Consider the following 19300-nt stretch of genomic DNA (forward strand, 5'->3'; position numbering starts at 1 on the left):
ATAAACACATCTTTACCATTGAAGGAGTAATATTGTCCGGTCCTGAAGCATTAGATTTAATGACGGTAATTATCTTGGTCAGTGAACATTGATCTGGAAGGGAAAAGTCAAAACTATAATATTACTAAACTTGTTATGCAAATAAAAATTTATTTTCGCAAATAAATTATATATCTGACTTATATATAACTCTCCGGTCAGTCATATAATAAGTTATATGACTAAGTAGTTAAGTATAGTGTAGTTATATGACTAATAAGTTATAATAAGTTATATGACTGATCGAAGGCTTTAATATTAAGGTTGCTTAAATCCAGCCAAACCAATTTACCAGACTTATCATTTTGAAGCTCTGCTAGATAAGCAGCTTTTTCTTTTAATCGAGACAAGGGTGAAATTTCGGCGCTCCTTATAATAAGTCAAGTTAGCTGGACTTTTATCTTTTTTAGATTTAGTAAAGGTTTTGTTTTTTTCATTTAAAATAACTTTAAAATTGTAGGTTAATTAAGGTGCTGCTTTCATACTAATTTTTATGTTTTTATAAGACGTATGGATATCAAATAGTACGTTAATATTTTGATATAGAAAATCAACTTTTTTATTTATATCTTCAATATAAAAGAAAATTTCAGTTTCGTGTTTGTGACCCAATATCTTCAATATTGCGGAGGGTTGTTGGGTGTGGTCAGAAATAAAACAGAAACTTAATTTTAATTTTAACTAAAGAAACCCAGACTTAGTGTCCTGAGGATGACTTAATATAAGTCGAAACGTCGACATTTAGGTAAACAGGTTTCTGTTTTATTTCTGACCCCACCCAACAACCCTCCGCAATAATAAAAAAAATTGGCGCAACTAACTTGGGCCAGATCCATCAAGAATTTTTCAAGTCAATGTTTTTAAGGTGGCGAATTTTAATTATATTTTTGCTAAAGTTTTTTAATTTAAGTATAATGAGGATACAAAACGGCATTTGATTGTGATCACTAATATATGAAGTAACGGTCCGACTCGTATGGCAGTTTTGTGTACAATTAAGAAAAATATTTTTAGGTACGTAGCAGATGTATTTGTAATACACGACGGCTCTTTTATTAGTTGGTCATGCCCGTAAGAACTTAATGGATAATATAAAGAGTTAAATGATAGAATAGATATCATGATCTATTCTTAGGTCTCCAAATACTATAGAGAAGTCGTAACTTACTAATATTATATGGAATGATTTCATCAAGGAAATTCATTCAAGATTTCAGATACCCGAGTCTTAGGAGGTTTATAAATAAAAAGTAGAGCAATTTTGAGTCCAACATTGACATATAATAGTAAATAAGTATTCCAAGTCTATATTGTTGACGTTGATATCAACTCTTTCACAATAAAAAGCTGAATATACCGACTTCTCCTTCCGACTATATTTAGCCTATCCATTCACTTAATCAGATGTTATAGAAACTATTCAACCATGTCTCAGTAAGACCAATAAAATATCATACTTTTCATTCATAAACTGAGCAAAATCTGCAAAACTTGGCAAAAGATATATTGTCAGTATTTTATATATTAACCATTAGTAAAATAACTAACTAGAATATTAATTATATTTCAGCCTTGTCTCGTAAATAAGTAGAACAGGTAGCTATTTAAAGCAAGTTGCAACAATTTTCATTGGAAACATATCATATTAATAATATTAGGCACACACTTAGAATTGGTATGTACATAAAACATTAATTCTAAGGATGGCAACAACATAATATGGTTATACATTTATTTTTCAAGATAACTTATATCCTAATAAAAATGTACCTACTTAATATGACAAATAACAAATCTGGAAAATATTTTCCTATACTAACATTAGGAACAAGAAACTTAAAGATAAAAACTCATTATGATACTAACAACTAAGAACAGTCGTTGCAAAATTGACTTTTTGAAGCAAAGGTCTGTTATAATGATTGGAAAAAAACAGAGGATTTCTCCGACCAGCCAGCTGCAAGCCGAATAGAGTCATAAGATACTCCCTTTCGCGCAGCTGCAGACGTCGCAGCATGGCGAGTACTATGAGCTGTGAATTGGTTCGTATCCAACCCACTCTTCTTTAGAATCACCTTTAACCATCTAGAAATTGTTTGAGAAGTGACATCTCTATGAGGTTTCTTAACGGTAATAAAAAGATTTTTTAACGTCTGTCTTAAATTCTTGGTTTTATTTAAATACTCAATTAAGGTTCTAGCTGGACAAATTTTCTTACCTTGATTAAAGAAAGGCAAAAAAAGAGTAGGTCGAATGCGACCTTTGGCTGAAGTTTTAAGTTTTTTAGGTAACCAGCCTCAACTTTGTTTTCATCTATAATAATATTTTCAACTTCTATGTTGGCTAAAGTCTGTACTCTTTGACCAGTAGCCAAGGCAATAAGGATTGCTAATTTATATGTGAGGTCTTGAAGGCTTAATGTTTCATTATACATAGATTTAACATATGTCAAAACAATACAGGGGTCCCCTGTGTAATTGTATCTGGGAGCAGTTACACCTCTTAATTCTAAAATCCGAAGTAAATTCTGGCCCCAAAATTTGAGTAAGAGCTGCTCTAAATGAATTTAAAGACGTATAAGTAGCTCCATTTTTAAATTGAGTAGTAAAAAATTTTAAAACATCTGGGACAGAGGCTGAATAAACATTCATGTTTCGAGATTTTCTATATTGCCACCACAGTTTAAGAGCTGAATTATATTGTTGAATTGTAGAGGTAGTGATGGAGGCCAAGCAAATTTCTAAAGCTTCTTCAGGTACTGAACCAGCTCTCAGCGCTTGGAGGATAACACTCCTGCCACCAAGGAAATTTTTCGCCAAAGTGGATGGGGCACGTTCCTAAAAGAAAGTAAACGTTCGTCAGCCTCGAAAACTAAAGGTGTTGATTCTAATATTGATGTAAAAAGTGGGTACCATGGCTGGGATGTCCAGAAGGGCACAACGACAATTCCTCTAGCTTTTTCCTCTTTTATTTTGTGCAAAGCACGAAGAATAACAGAAAATGGTGGAAAAGCATAAAAGAAAAACTTGTTCCATTTTATCGTAAAGGCGTCCACTGCTATGCATTCTGAACCTCCCAACCATGATACAAGCTTTTTGCATTTAGCGTTCATTTTTGAAGCAAAGAGATCAACTTCTGGTTTCCCAAAAGTGGATATTATATCTTTAAACACCAAGTTGCTTATTTCCCATTCGGTTTCTTTGGATAATTTAAGTCTGGATTGTGCATCTGCTTCAAAATTGTCTTTAGACATTAGGCGACCAGCATTACTTAGGTATTGCATATATACGTTGTTGCCCCCCCCCCCTTCTTCAGCTAGCATCAAAGCTAAGGCTTGAGAAATTGCTGATATGCTTGCAGCCACAAACTGCTGTTTTCGCACCAGGCGCTCATCTCTGCGGAGTATTTGAGCAGTTAAGGCTGCCTTAACCTCGGGATTTAACTGAGGTACTTCCAGAGACTTAAAATTTTCGGGTATTATATGTTTTTGGAGAAGAACTTTTCTCCTCACTTAAACCATTCTGTAAAATATTACTCCAGCGAGGGACTACTGCCTCATAAGTTGGAGGTCCTAAGACGGTCTGATTTATTGGCTCATCGCCAAGTATCTGCAAAACCTCAGAACTCAAATATTTTTCTTTTGCTTCCTCTGATTGCACGATCGGGGGCTGAGGATTATTTTCTTGCTGTTCAGAATCACCTGAAGCAATAAAAGAGACATGTTGATTTCTAATTTGTATTAAAACAGAATCAGAACAATAAGCATATTAAAGTGTTATCAAAAACACATAATATCATGTCTCGAACAACAAATACATGTAGTTTGTACAAACAATATATTGCCAAAAACATAATTTTAAAATTAAGTACAGGCATGTCCCCAAAAACACACTAAAAATATTCTGTTGCCACCAAAAACAACAAATATATATACATACATTATGTACTTATGTTACCAAAAACATAGGTACTTTAAACATTAAATTATGTTGTCACCAAAAACAACAAGTATGTATGTTGGCAAAAGCATACAATTTAAAATGTACGTCACCAAAAACGTACAATTTGGTACTTACTGTTTAACTGGTGGACGTCCACCCTAATTGTTTCACGAACAGAGTGGCAAGGCGACAAATCACTATCATACGGTGAAGAATATGCACTGGGTTCTCCGGCATCACCGCCTCTAGAGCTCCCCATACTCTCCAAACGTCGCCTTTTTTCCCGACTATTAATTTCATCTAATTGTCGTTGCATTTCGGCCAATCGTTTTTCTAAACGCCGATTTTTCCGTTCTCTAGATCGACTACGAGAATGTTGTCATTTACGGCTGTGCTTAGGCATATTAACCTATTTATTTAATGAACAATGAACAATACGGTAACACGGTACAAAATAAAATCGATAATTTCGAAAAGCGGAGCGGTACATACTGTCGACTCGACACACAAACGAAGACTGAAGGCACAGATGTAAATCTATTTACATCTGTGCTGAAGGTATGCAATATGTAATGGATTTGGGTATGCAGGACCGGGGGGTTTTTATTTGCTTTGAATTTGTGCGAGACTCGATGCCATCGGAGATACTACCTGTTCTACTTATTTACTTCGACAAGGCTTCATATAATCCAGATCGAACTTCACTTAGGTAAGTTCGTTTGATCTGTTAATTATATTTAACTTTAGATTTAAGTCTTCCGAGGTAGTTTGAAAAACAAAGACAGTTTTTGTTAAGAGGAATCATCAGTTGCCAATGATTTGTCTTTTTTGCAAATTAGCTCTGACGCAATTGATAATTTTTTTTCCTCAAAATTAAATTCTTCAAATTGATGATTCCGACTACATTTGGAACAAAAAAATCTTCCTTCTCCTTACAGTCCCTACTTGTGTAACCATAAGTATACGAGCGAAAATACTTAGTAATGCGTCAATCTTTGATTTCCTCCTTCCAACGAAAACATATTCTTTTTCTAAAAGCTGCTTGCGAACCTCAAAAGATACTTCAATGACAAGATTCGTGCTATTAAGATCACTACATGGTGGTAACAAACACATAGTATAGAATGCATACACGAAGATTATACAGCGAGGACGCGCAAGTTGGAACAAATTCATTTAAAATTTAGGGGATTTGTTAAAAAAAAAACGCTCGGAAACATCGATTTTAATTTTTTGTCGCGGTTTTTTTGATGATGAATTCATGTAGGGTCAATTGGGGTAAATGTAAACTGGGGTAATTGTAGACACATCTTAAATAAGAAACACAACAACATTTAGATTTCAAATTTAGCGCGAAGCTCACTATTCGAGTCGTGCCGATGTCAGGCGAACTCGGTTTCCCTCGAAATTTTACTCCTGTTTGTGCTCTTCTCGCATTAGTTGGCTGATGCAATTTGATGTGTTTGGTGGTTTTATGTTGAATTTAGGCACTGAAGTTTTCGAATTCAAATCATCGAGGTAAGTTAGATATTTCATTTGGACATTGATTGTTATACTATTGTGTCTATTTTACGCCTAAATGTCTGTCGACAAATTTTATAATCACTAAAATAAATCAGTGTTTACATTTTCCTCTAATAAATTTGTTCTTGGGGGAAATGTATACACACTTTTGGGGTAATTGTAAACATAATAAAATTAGTGTCTCGCCGATAGTTTATGTAAAATGAGTAATTTCTTTGTCTTGTTGCAGTGTAAAGATGCCTCGTACTTATGTAAGGAAAAAAGAAGCACCTTCTTATACAACTGAAGATGTTGCGAATGCCGTTGCAGATGTCCAAAATAAAAATAAAACGTATCGTCAAGCAGAAACGTTCTATGGTGTTCCCAGATCAGTTATTTACCAAAGAATAGGAGGAAGAAAGACTCCATTAAATGTGACAAAGGGTGGACGTTCCTAAGTTTTATCCTCAGATATCGAAAATGAAATAGTGAAATGTTTATTGGCACGTACTGCAATGGGTCTACCATATGATAAAGCAGAACTGTCTCTTAAGAAACCGGAACATTTGCAAAAACTGCGGAAGGATGCTAGAAAACCTGAGATCGTCTACCATTTTTTTGATGACCTGAAAAGAATCATTGATGAAAATAATTAAGATGATAAAGGAAGCTTTATTTTTAATGCTGATGAGTCAGGTTTTAATAATGATCCCTATCATATTAGGGCAATTGGAGAGAAAGGAAAGGTCCTGTGCCGGATATCTGGAGGCTCTGGAAGACAGTCGACGACAGTCTTAGGATGTATTTCTGCCGATGGAAAAGCACTTCCACGGCTCATCGTATTCAAGGGAGCTGGAGTCCAGGCTCGTTGGACTTCCAATAGCGACTATCCAGGAACTCTATTTCAGCTTCAGCCTTTGGACAAGTGTGTCTTCGGACCCTTAAAGGTGAACTGGAATAAACAATTGGTGAAGTTTGGTAAGGAACAAATGGGACGAGGGTGTGGACGGCTAACTAAGGAAAAATTTACCGAATTACTTGGCATTACTTGGCAAGAGTCTATGGTTTCTAGCAATATTATATCTGGATTTAAAAATACTGGCGTATACCCAGTTGATCGGAACAAATTCCCACAAAATGAATTTACACCAGAAGACTTGGCCAAATACGAAGCTGCCCTCAAAGCTCCAAAATCTGTAACATCTGATGCTATTATTATCCAACCAGTATCCTCTAAATCAACTGTTGTTGCAATTTCTGAACCAAACCCACTTCTACCCACGGTCGACGATCAAATGCCTTTAACTTCATCATGGTGCAGTCAACATCATTCAGTGTCATCAGCTGACAGCCGACAGCAGCCTTCTACATCGTCAACTGACTACCAAAAATTATTAGTGGCATCTATCCATAAGTCCACAACCATCGACGTCATCGTCTATCAGTAAATCGACAGAAATTACCAACATTTTCTTGCCACTCAGCCGCCGTGAAGATATTGTTGAAGAGAAAAAACAAGTCATACCAAGATTAAAGCAATGGGATGTATTAACAACCAACCAAGTCTTGGAAAGACTAAGAGAAGCAGAAGAGAAGAAGAAAAATAAAGGAAAAAAGGCTAATCCGAAAACGGACAACAAAAAGTTAGAGCCAAAATTGGAAAAAATGAGAAGTGAACCAGTTGCAAAGTCGGAAAGTTCTGATGGAGAATTAGTCTAGGTGATACTGATGATGAAATAGATTGGGCAGAACCGGAAAAACAAGATATAGAGCTTAAAACAGTCGAGAGTTCAGACTTGTCCACAGGGAAATTTATTCTTGTGCAGTTCAAAGGTGGAAAGAGAAAGACTACTCTTTTTAAATATGTGTTTTTAATTGAAGCTGTGAATGAAAAATTAACGGAAATCAAAGTGAAATCAAAAACCTTTAAGATCACATTTTTTTGGGGTAAATGTAAACACGACTTATATCAAAAAATATTTTGCTAAACAGCGACTTTAATAGTTTGTTTACATTTGCTCCAGGTTTTTTTCTGGTAGAGTAAATGTGTCAAGAGATGCTTGTTTACAATTACCCCTAAAGACTAGGGGCAAATGTAAACGGACAAGCATGTTGAATATATTTTTTTATCTTAATGTGACTTGTAATTACAGAAAACCACTAGTAATTAACAAAGAAGATACTATGAGCTATGTGACTGCTAATTTACATATATAACACAATGCGTGATGTCCACAAAAATCGTTTAGCAAGTCAAAACATTAAATATCGTCCACAATTACCCCAATTGACCCTATACAGGGTCAACCAAAAATAAGCAACGACCATCAACTTCAATTTTTTAAATGGAAACACCTATTTTTTATTCGATTTTTGGATTCTGCATAGAATCTTAAGTATATTTTGCATACCATGTTTCTAGGTATAATACTATCATTATTAATAAATTTGCAACTGTTTGGGTCATTTGAGCATATTCAAACATGTTTTTTCATAGTTTCTTAACAGGTATATTTGATTGTTGACACCTTGTCACCATTTAAATTTGCATGGAAACATTATGTATTACTTTACGTAAATGTCAGTCAGTGTCAAGTGTAGTTAAAAATTTTAAAAGTATGGCCGCGTTTAACTAAAAAACAAAGAATTTAAATTTTGATAATGGTAGGATATGGCGACAACACTCGAACACAGGCCGAAGTTTGCGATCTGTTTAACTATTACACGTTCGGTAGTAAGCAAAATTGAAAAAAAAGTTAATTTAGTCATATTAGAGACAAATATGACCTGGACCGTCCCACGTTTCCAGAAAACAGACAATTAGATATTTTGCTCGATTTACAAGAAAATCAACTCGACAAGTTGCTGCAGATCAGTCGGTTAGTAAATCATGTGTTCTAAAATATTTGCATAGGAATAAATGGCATCCATGTAAAATTCATTTAATTCAGGAGTTTACTGAAAATGATCACATTTGCAGAATAGAATTTTGCAAAATAATGATGAATACATGTAATGCAAACCCACAATTTTTAAGTAAAATTGTTTTTTCCGACAAGGCAAGTTTTTCCTGTTCCAGTTCAGAAAATCCACACTGGAGTATGGAAGCAGGAATTGTGGGCACGTCAATTGTGAGTCCCTATTTTATTGAGGGCGCACTTACCTCTGAAAATTATTTAGAGTTGCTTCAAAATTAGATAGTACCTAGTTTAATTGCAGTTTATCCAAATGGTAAAAACCCATTTATACCGGCAGAGTTGATATGGTTTCAACAGGATGGCGCTCCCCCACACTATTCGCGAATAGTACGAAATTACCTTACCAATATTTTCCCAAATAGATGGATTGGAAGGGGCTGTTTTATTGAATGGCCAGCAAGGTCGCCATATTTAACCTCGTTGTATTTTTATCTATGAGGTTATCTAAAATCTAAAGTTTATTTTGGTAAACCTGAAAGTTTAGAAGAATTAGAAAATAGAATTAGAGCCGAAATACAACAAATCCGGCCTTAAACAATAAGTAAAGTATTACAAGAATTTGAATATCGACTTGGTTACTGTCAGGAAGTTAATGGTCTACAATTTTAACATTTATTTAAATTGTTTATTTTGTTTTTTTTTATAAACTGTTACAAAAATTCACGGTTATTTATAAAAAAATTAATCGCAAGTTGAGATTAGGTATAGGACATGGTATAAAAAATATACTTAAAATTTTATACAGATAAACATGATAAATATGATACAATTAACGTGTCCGAGCGTTTTTTTTTTCAAACACACCCCTGAATCATAAATGAATTTGTTCTAACTTGCACGTCCTCACTGTATATTTAAAAACAAGACAGAGATACATTCATTATAGAAGCACCTTGTAACTTACAACTTTTGCCGCCTATCAAATATTTTTTTCAGTTTAAAAATAAATAATAATCACGTAAATACAAAACAAATAACTAAATAAATACATAAGCAAACAAAATATTTATATTAATAGCTATACACAATATTACTAGGGAAATTGAATTGTTTTATTTACAAAGTGGTTTCGAATTTTAAAATTAAATAACAACTTAATTATGACGGGATATCAAAAATTGAAATTTATGTACAATTTATGCCAAACAAGAAATTTTTAATCAAAATTACACACAAAATAGAAAAGAGAAAATTAATATAGAATGTGAATTCGTGCATTGATTTCATAACGTCTTTCCATACTAAGGAGTAAGTTGTCGAGACCTTAGGGAACTGTTATCCAATACTGTTAAAGAGGTTAAAACAGCTGATCTCTATAGGACTGAGATTAAGTGATTAAGCTGGCTAGTCTAAAACACGAATGTTCTGCTCTTCCAAAAAATTTCGCGTGATTATAGATGTGTGTGGAGTAGCATTGAAATAAAATTTGCATTAATATTTTGAGCGTATGGAAAAACAATAGGTTATAGAACAGTTCTAACGCTGATAAGATAGGATTCAGAAGAACGAGCTTAGTTCAATTCCTAACAGAAATACCATATCATAATTGTGCCTCATCTATAACTGTAAACCTCCTGTGTATGATGCAGTCGATTTCTTGTGCCAGGTTCCCTCCATACACGTACTCTTCGAGAATCTGAATGCAATCCAAGCGAAGATTCATCAGTAAATAAAACATTTTGCCATTGGTTTTGCTCCCGAGTGACATGCTCCTGAGCCCAAGCTAGTCGACTGACGCGATTCCCTTGATCTAAGGGTTAGCATCTCGAAGGCTTAAGCTTACTAGATTACCTTCTGTCAACCTCTATAGATGGTATGTATATTATGAGTTCTGCACAGATAACATATTAATTGTGATGCTGTTATTATGTCATTTCTTGTAGCTTCTAACTGAACAAATCAATCCATATGAGAAGAAGTCACCCTTGGTTGACCCAAATGCCTTTCGCGTGTGATTCCAGCTTCCCAATAACGGCTCCAGAAGCGAGAGATAATGCTCTGAGTGATAAGGCTCTATTTGACGCATTCCAGCCTCAAGCATCCCCACAGTCTTTAACATTATCTGCCAAATGACGCCGAGGCATATTTAAGCAATTTAAAAAATACTTTTGCAGCACTAGATAGAGAAGAAGTATTGTTTAATTTATTAATATATTTGTAAAAAATAATATTAATAAATTAAACAATATAACTAATATTATTGTACATTGTCGATATTGTGCATTTCAGACATTTTTAAAAAACAGTTTTTTTGTTAGTAAACATTTGCAGATGAATTTAAGTTGTGTATTTACATCAATAAATGTTGCTAGAATTATGTGTAACATGGTTCAATATAGTAAGAAAGAAATAGTTATCGAAAAATTAATAGCTAAAATTTTAAATATCCCTAGATTTTGAGCATATATGTAAATATTGGAACCGTCAAATAGTGCTAGCAGTATTTAAGGAAAAAACCATATTTTATTATTGCTAAACCTAAACATGTGTATGGGAAAACAGTTATTGGCGCGTTAGATTAGGGCCCTTGACGTTATTCTTACTTTCAAACTCTAACTACGATCTATTTGCAGCTGTTTATTTAATTTCTAATAGGATTATTATTAATAAATTCTCCTAACAAGATCAAATCTAAAGTAAAACTGAACCTCAACTTTTTGTTCGTCCATTTTAAACGGAAATTAAGATTTAACACTATAATACACAACGATTGTTCGTTCTTCTCAGACATCCACTTTTCTAAGATTTAAAATTACCTCATTGCTCATAGATAGGAAATGCCTGGAAGAGCTAATAGAACACTGAACGTCGATTGACTGTTGTGCCCTCTGATTTTCGAGGAGTAGTACTAACCGGAAATGTAAATGGGTTTGTGACGTCATAATAGTGGGTAATTTAAAATTTGATTATGGCGTCAAATTTGAATTTCACTCTAGAATACCGTGCGCTTTAAATTAGTGAAAAATGCGAGGTTCTTTCAGGAATTAAATAGAAAAAGTGACAAGTCGAGGACTTTATTTAATATGGCGACAAAAAAGTTCCAATTTAACACTTTTTCAAGCAGTTTAAACAAGTTTCACGGCAATTGAATTGGTCAACCGGTTTACTAAAGCGGACGCCAGTGGCGCCGCGTGTCGTATTATTACGATTTGGCCCGTAATTGTACTTTCCACTAGGCACTCTATGGTTTGCTTATTAGTGACCTATGTATGGGTTTTGGTTGGGCCCATAGCGGCTAAACCCATAAAGTAACGAGTGAAGTTCCTCAATCTCCGGTCTTGCGCCCAGACGTCTTTTGGACTACTACTTGAGCAGTTCCGCGACGCATCTGGGGGTCTTTCCAGCTCCTGCGTCCGTCAAGAGTGAACCGTGCTGCCCGCTGTGACGGAGAGAGGTTTGAAATAAATCTATTATCATCTCTCTCCGCCAGCACCTTTTTTGTTAAAATAACATCTAAAACTAAAATGCATTAGTGTTTTTCAGTTTCAACGAAATATTTTTGAAGCAGGATGGGTTTTAGTAGTTTGATGCCTCTCGAAACTTCGTAAGTAGTTTTCACCGTTGGTGACATTTTATTTGGTGTTCCGTGTTTCCATTGAGAAATCTCTCTTAGGGCTCCTTAAATATGACAGTGTAAACCGCCAGCCGTGACCTAGCAGTGATGAGGATTTCGCCCTGAAGCCTGAAAAATAATTTCGCCGCCCTTAGCCCCGTCAACACACATCATGCCGTAAGCCCTATGTGGTGAAAAATTGCCCATCGCGGGCTCTCGCCCCCGAAAGAAGAACACCATGGAACTTGACCCGTAAGCACATTCTTTTAATCTTAACCATATTCTTCTTTTGATTTTTTTTGTATGATTTAACATGAATTTATTATCACTTTCTCATTTTAATATTTAAAACTTAAGTAACTATATTTATGGTATAATTATCTAAATTAAAACAATTCAATGTTACGCCTTATTATGTAATGCTTCCGAAGTGATCACTGACGAATTCAGGTATCTACCTTTGGGTTATAAACTTGTATATATATATATATATATCTTTTATTTAATTTTGTTTACCTTTTTAAGACCATCTTGTATATTTACTTATATTTACTTACCATGTAGATTTAACTCCTTGTTTCTGATAAATTAAGCTATTGAGTATGAAGACTTTAATAAACACCCTATTTAAATTAAATTAAGGTGTTTTACTACTGAGTGAGTGAGTGTGACTGAGGCAACTGACCATACAGAGAACCCACGAAGCCGGCCTGATAGGTTCTTTTTTTTTTTTTTTTGTTCCATCTTTTAAATTTAAGAGGGTTTCTGGAACCATCAGATCTAGGGAGTTGTTCTTGTTGTTTAGAACTCTTAAACCAAGACTGTCGAACAAACTCAACTCCCTAGAAATAGCCCCTGTAAACCGGATAGTCTTGCCGGGATAATATTTATAACATAACACAAGTGTTAAATTGGACTTTTTTCGCCACATATGAAATAAATTCCTCGATTTATAATCTGAACCTACTGAACTAACTGACCTATTTTATAATCTGAAGAACCTATTTTATAAAGTAGTGTTCCTTAATAAATATTATAAATTAAGTAACTACCAACAAATTGATAATGAAAGAGTTAAAAGTAAAATTTACAGGAGTTACCATTTTTCTAGTTGTCTTTAAAAATATCTGACCAAGATTTGTATAAGATCCAATTCCTCCTCAAACCTGAAATAAGATCCTCTTCTTTCAGGTTTGACATCACATTTTAAGTAAGTTTTGACATTGAGGCTGTCAAAAAGTATACAGAAACAAGATGAATTCTGCTTCATATTGAGCTTCATTGGGCCATTTATTTTGGAATTCAATGTCTAGAAATAAAAATCATATTTAAAAAAAATCAATTTTTAAAATCATTCAAAAAAATAAAATCTTACCCCATTTTTCCGTCTTGTCCACCTAGGATTCTATGATATTACTAAAGACTTGGATGCAGTTTTAAACTTTTAATCCATCAGCATATTCTGTTACTGACTGCTTCTCTATGTGATCAAAAGTGGTCCGTTCTTTAATCGTGATCTGAAAAAAGACATTTTTAACACGCTGAGTGCCGCCATTAAAAAAAAATGGCCCCGAAGGCCGTTACATTTTTTATATGTAATAGTGCTTACAATTACATAATAGTTAAAATATAATTTTAAAAATAATGTTTTTTTATTTAAAAGTTTGTACTTTTTGGATTTATATTCATGGTGACACATTGGTCTCACGAGGCCTGGAAATAATTCAAAGGTTCAGGTGGCCGCATGAATCCAATGTGTCACCACGGTCGGTTATGTCCGTATCCCCACCGTACGCCAACAAGGAACGTGACATGCAGTAGCCCAAACAATATTAAGTGGAATGTAATCAAAAAATATGCGTAAAACGTGTTTGGTCTGCTATTATACTGGCCTTTAGAAGCGTGCGACGGATCGTTAGGAAATCCAATAATTCAGTTCAGTTTAATATTTGTAGTGGATAGCGGTTTTTGTTTCACGTGTAGTAACTAGTAATGTCGTACGAAGAAGAGCAAAAGCGCCTAGATGCCATATGGCAGGAAATGTTGTCAGATGAAGAAGATGATACCTTTCAAAATGATGCATCTTCCGATGAATATCAACTATCAAGTTCCTCTGAGGAATCAGATGATAGTGAAGTGGATTCGCCTCCCAGAAAAATAAAGCGCCAAACGAAAAAAATACAAGTTGATTCCCCTCGTGGGGCCACGACAACACAAGTTGATCCCTGTACATCTCGTGAGGGTACAAGCACACAAATTGACTCAATTAGTGAGGCCATAGAAACTGTTATACGATCATTGCCTCCAATTGACTCCGATGAAGAAGAAAATGATTCACCTGGAAGTGGCCAAATTACGGATATAAATTGGGTACCAGCGACTGGCCAGTTTTTGAAACCAATCAAGTTTACAGAAAATCACTCGGGATGTGTTCCAGACATGTACAATAACTATGAAAAGACGCCGTACGAATTTTATAAAATGTTTGTTACTGATGACATTTTGGAACTTATTGTAAATATTTTTGAATTTAGTTTTTATTTGTATTATGTTACGCAATATTTTGTAGGTAACTAAAACTTTGTATGCTTCCCAGTCTCAACAAAAAAATGCTTATCCAAAGGCACGTGTGCATACATGGAAACCAACAAATCACGAAGAAATTGAAAAGTTTCTTGGTGTAGTGATGTGGATGGGTTTGTGTCCATTTCCAACACAACAGTCCTACTGGAGGAAGAAGAAAATCTACAAAAATCTTTTGCCAGAAATAATTTCAAGGAATAGGCTTCAACTTCTTCTGAAAATGCTACATTTTAGCAACAATGAGGTTATAACCGAAGATAGGTTGCGAAAGCTAAATCCCTTACTAAAAGAAATCCGTGAAATTTTCCAGCGAGTCATTGTGCCCTCCGAATATGTCTGCATCGATGAAACCCTTGTGCCATTCTGAGGGCGATTATCTTTTTTACAATATATTAGAAACAAAAAACACAAGTTTGGTATCAAACTTTTTAAACTATGCCTTAGTGGTGGTTATACTTACGATTTCAAAGTATATTGTGGAAAATCAAAAGATAAAAATGTTAGTGTACCAACCAAAATTATTCTAGATTTAATGGATAATCTCTTAGATAAAGGAAGAACTTTATGCACCGATAACTATTATACGTCAGTAAGCTTGGCTTTGGCTCTTTTGAATTGCAAAACTCATCTTTTGGAAACATTGAGGGCAAATCGAAAATTCAACCCAAAAAATGTCACACAAAAGAAGTTACAGGTAGGAGAAACCGTGGCTGAAGAATGTAGACAAGGAGTGATAATTCAAAAGTGGAGAGATCGGCGAGATGTACTTGCACTGAGCACTAGACACGGAAGTGAAATGGTGGACGTCAAAAGAAGAGGAAAAGATATGAAAAAGCCTAAAATTATTGTCGAGTATAATAAATATAAAGCGTACATTAATATCTCCGACCAGATGAATTCCTACAACTGCAGCCTAAGAAAGAGTCTGAAATTTTAACTGGTACAGCATTAGTAAATGCGTTTGTTTCTTACCAAGAAATTACCCAAAATAAAATGTCAATAACAACGTTTAGAGAAGAAGTTGTCGAAGGTTTGTTAAAATTAGATTCGCAAAACCCAACACTAGAACGTAATGAAGGTAATAAAGAACAACACCGCCTTGAAGATGTAGGACGAAGTAAGAGACGTCGATGTGTAGCTTGCTACAGTAAAATGACCCAAGAGCTTGGAAGAAAAATCGCTGCTTCAAAAACTCGACAAAGTTGCTTCAGATGTACGTCTTGCGAGAAATTTTACTGCCTTGATTGTTTTTTTGAAGTTCATGAAGTTAAAAAATCCACCTAATTTTTTTTTATATGTAATAAGTTTTTTTTTATAAAAAATATTACCTCTCATTTTTTTTTATATTTTGTATTTCGCTTTTGAAACAATAAAGCTTATTTGTAGGAATCTAAGATGGTTTTATTTTCAAAAAAGAGAACAAATAAAACCAAAATTTAAAAAATCGTAACTACAATTGTCCCATGGTGCCACGTCGGCTTCACTATTCACTGGCCAAACATATTTTCGGGATCCAAGATCCCAAAGATAGACATACTCAAAGATCCCATGCATTTAAATACGCTTTGTGAAGCGAGCCGGGCACCACGCGGCAAAAATTACACATCGATAGTATGAGACCACTGTGGCTTACGCGGCCACATACTCCCAAAGCTTTATGAAGCCATATTGGTCTCATACGGCACTCAACGTGTTAAATGGAATGTTCTATACATCTTGGACTCAAGAATATAAAAAGATTATTTTATTGATTTGAAATATACAAAATATTTGGCCACACAACAGTAGTTTCCGTCCAAGAGACACATAATTAAGTTAAGTATAATATTTTTTTACTATGATAAAGCTAAATTATTAATTAAAGAGCTTAGTTTAACCCAACCAATTTATCATTTAATTAAGCTTAAGCTTACACCTCTGCTGTGTCACTTGTTACGAAGATTATTCTAACTTACCTTGTATTGAGGCTGGGAGATTAACCGAAGGTATGGCATCTGGTTTAAGATCCTTAAACCAGATGCCATAATTTTCACATGCATAGAATTGTTTATTGCAGAAATTTTCATGGTTTTAAGGCTTAAGAATCTGAACCCAAATATTAAACATATTGGGCCTGTTAAAACACCAGGCAATCAGTGTCTTTTGCTGTCCACAGATTTAACACAACATCTTCTTCTTATTCAGGATCCATTTCTGACTTTTGTTGTTTACATTTGCACTTGTCATTTTCACAAAAAAGATTTATTGCAATAACTATTTATGCAAATGCAATGTCGCCAATGTCTCTATTCGATTCAAAGTTTTTACTGTTTTTATCTCAGTTTCTTTACAACAATGTAATTCACTGCTTTTTTATAAATTTTCCCGTATCCTCCGTGTCAGCCCACCCAAATGCAAATTAATCACAGTTGACAAACAAAACAACTGGAAAAATTTTGTGCAAAATATGAGAACAGATCAATTTTTTTCACAAAATTTGAATAATGAAAGCCTATGCAAACTAAAGAACTATGAAAAATGGCCGCATTTTATATGACATAATTTGATGCTTGACAGTCCGTGCAGCCTCAGTAAAAGCGGTAGTTTAACTAGCTTTGCATTCTTAGCGCCATCTAAATTTCGAGTAGTCAAAGCTTTTTAGTGTTTCGTATAATGCCCAAGCTTTCAAGGCTCTGCTCATTGCCTCATTCCTCATTTCGTCAGGTCACGTGTGATGATTATTTCTTCAAATGTGCAAACTGTCAAAATAAGGAAGCAAAAACACTGGACCATTGGAGCGCAATTAAGGCTTAGCAGCATTGTTATTAAGATTTCCCTTATGTAAAACTACTTCTGCGCTTGCCTGAAGGTCAAAATCTAGCTGGATTTATTACTGTTAGACCCTATACATAGTTCCAATAATTCCCTAAAGCCTTTATTAATTATAGGAGAAAAAGGGGGTGACGGAACTGTCAAATGTCAATTCGCGTTAGGGTCTATATGCAGGTCAAATAAATTAGTATAAAGGGGAATTCACAATTGTTCTTGCGGCGTGCAACAACACCCTTTACCATATTATTAAAAAAGCAACCTTTGTATATACATCAAAATAGTCTAAGAAACAAGGAAAAGAAGCTGATTTATTTTTAGACGAAAAAATGCTTTTCCAAGAAAAAATGCGTTTATTAATTTGAACATAATTACATTATCACATTTATTGTGTTAATTATTCTTCTTGAAACTGGTAATGTGATAGAATGGTATATTGATTCAACAAGAGTAATACAATCTATATGTGATAGGTTTATCCGACTTTAACAATAAGAAAGAGTATAATTTAATTTCGAACTTCTACTGCCTTTTTAATTATTAAGTGTAATGTAACAACAATAACTTATTCTACACGGTTATATACAAGAAGTAGGTGTTAGTGTGTAAGACCTCTGGCTATGCGTGAAATGATCTTTAGATGCTGGGAATATCAAAATTCTGTTCGGGTGCACTTTCGCTGTTCTTTTGTGCTGACTTTGTCTCTCCTATCTATGACTTTCCAAAGATTTGGGACTTAGTATAGGCAGTTCTGGTGTCCAGTAGGCATTTTGGCTTGATCTTCAATACTAAACTTCATCTTCGAAATGAAGGCAGTCTTGAAATTTATGATAAATCTTCTGATTATCTCCGAAGTTCCCTTGCATGCCAGTTCATGTGGCTCTTTTCTTGTTAAACTTATTGTTGCTGTTTTCCTACTGGTTGTCTTTATTAGTTTGCTTCGATACCCGTTCTTCTTAAAGTCTTTGGTGATGTTTTCCATTTCTCTGCTGAGGTTAAAATTGCTGTTGCATATTCTAGCTGCCCTCCTATACAGGGTCTTATTGATTCCCGCTGCTCTATATCTCTTTTGTGCATAATAATATATGTGTGGTTGACCTATCGATGGTATCTCTTAGGTTTGTACTGAACTGTCTTTATAGCGTGCTCCTCGTACTCCACTCCATATGTATGTTGGCTGCCACTGGAAATAATGTGCCCGTTGAAAGATCCTCGAACTGGGTGTAAAAACTACTTTTGAATTGAAAGTATGAGTTCAAAAATAAAGAAAAAATAGGTTACATAAAAATACTATTTACGCCAGACGTCCCATTAGAGGTCCAGGATTATTCTGTGGAAATCGCGCAAGGAGATTAGGATGGGACGAAGAACATCAAAATTAGCAAAAGCATGAATGTGACATATATTTTCTTTACCGATGAATCAAGGTTGAGTGTAAATACTATTTTAAAGCTGAGGATGTAGCGATACGTCGCGCTTGCAAGCCATCCAAGAAGTTTCAAGGTAATCTGGTTCCTATGAGGAATTTTTAACAGCAATCAAATGTCAGGATCAACTTGTAAAGCCCATTATTTATTCATATGCTACAGATTTTGATAATATAAAGTGTCATAAAAAATGTTAGTAAAGAACTGCTGTCATCGAAACTTTTTATTTATATTGAGTATAATCCAGCCACTCCAAGGGACCAGAGACTCTTTTGTACAAAACTCATTTCATCAAACTCCTTCAGGCTACTAATATTAGAATCATCTATATCAACTAGTAAGTTTGATGTTGAAAGTCTTTATACCAATATGCCTATCGAAGAATCCCTTAACATCAACAGGGAAAAACTCAACCACGACGCAACACTTGCAGACCACAGTGAACTTCTACTGGATCAAGTGAAGGAC

The 19300-nt window shown here is 34.6% G+C and overlaps 1 long non-coding RNA gene across 1 annotated transcript; it reads right to left on the minus strand.

The window, feature by feature from the left end:
- On the minus strand, nucleotides 1–16824 carry LOC126733433 (uncharacterized). The gene is made up of 4 exons (XR_007659706.1): nucleotides 16553–16824; nucleotides 13390–13531; nucleotides 13115–13323; nucleotides 1–93 (listed from the first exon to the last, which is right to left on the minus strand). It is a non-coding gene; the product is annotated as an uncharacterized LOC126733433 (long non-coding RNA).
- Between the last annotated feature and the right edge of the window lie 2476 nt (nucleotides 16825–19300).

This window comes from Anthonomus grandis, chromosome 2 (genome assembly GCF_022605725.1).
Source record: "Anthonomus grandis grandis chromosome 2, icAntGran1.3, whole genome shotgun sequence".
Taxonomy (NCBI): Eukaryota; Metazoa; Arthropoda; class Insecta; order Coleoptera; family Curculionidae; genus Anthonomus; species Anthonomus grandis.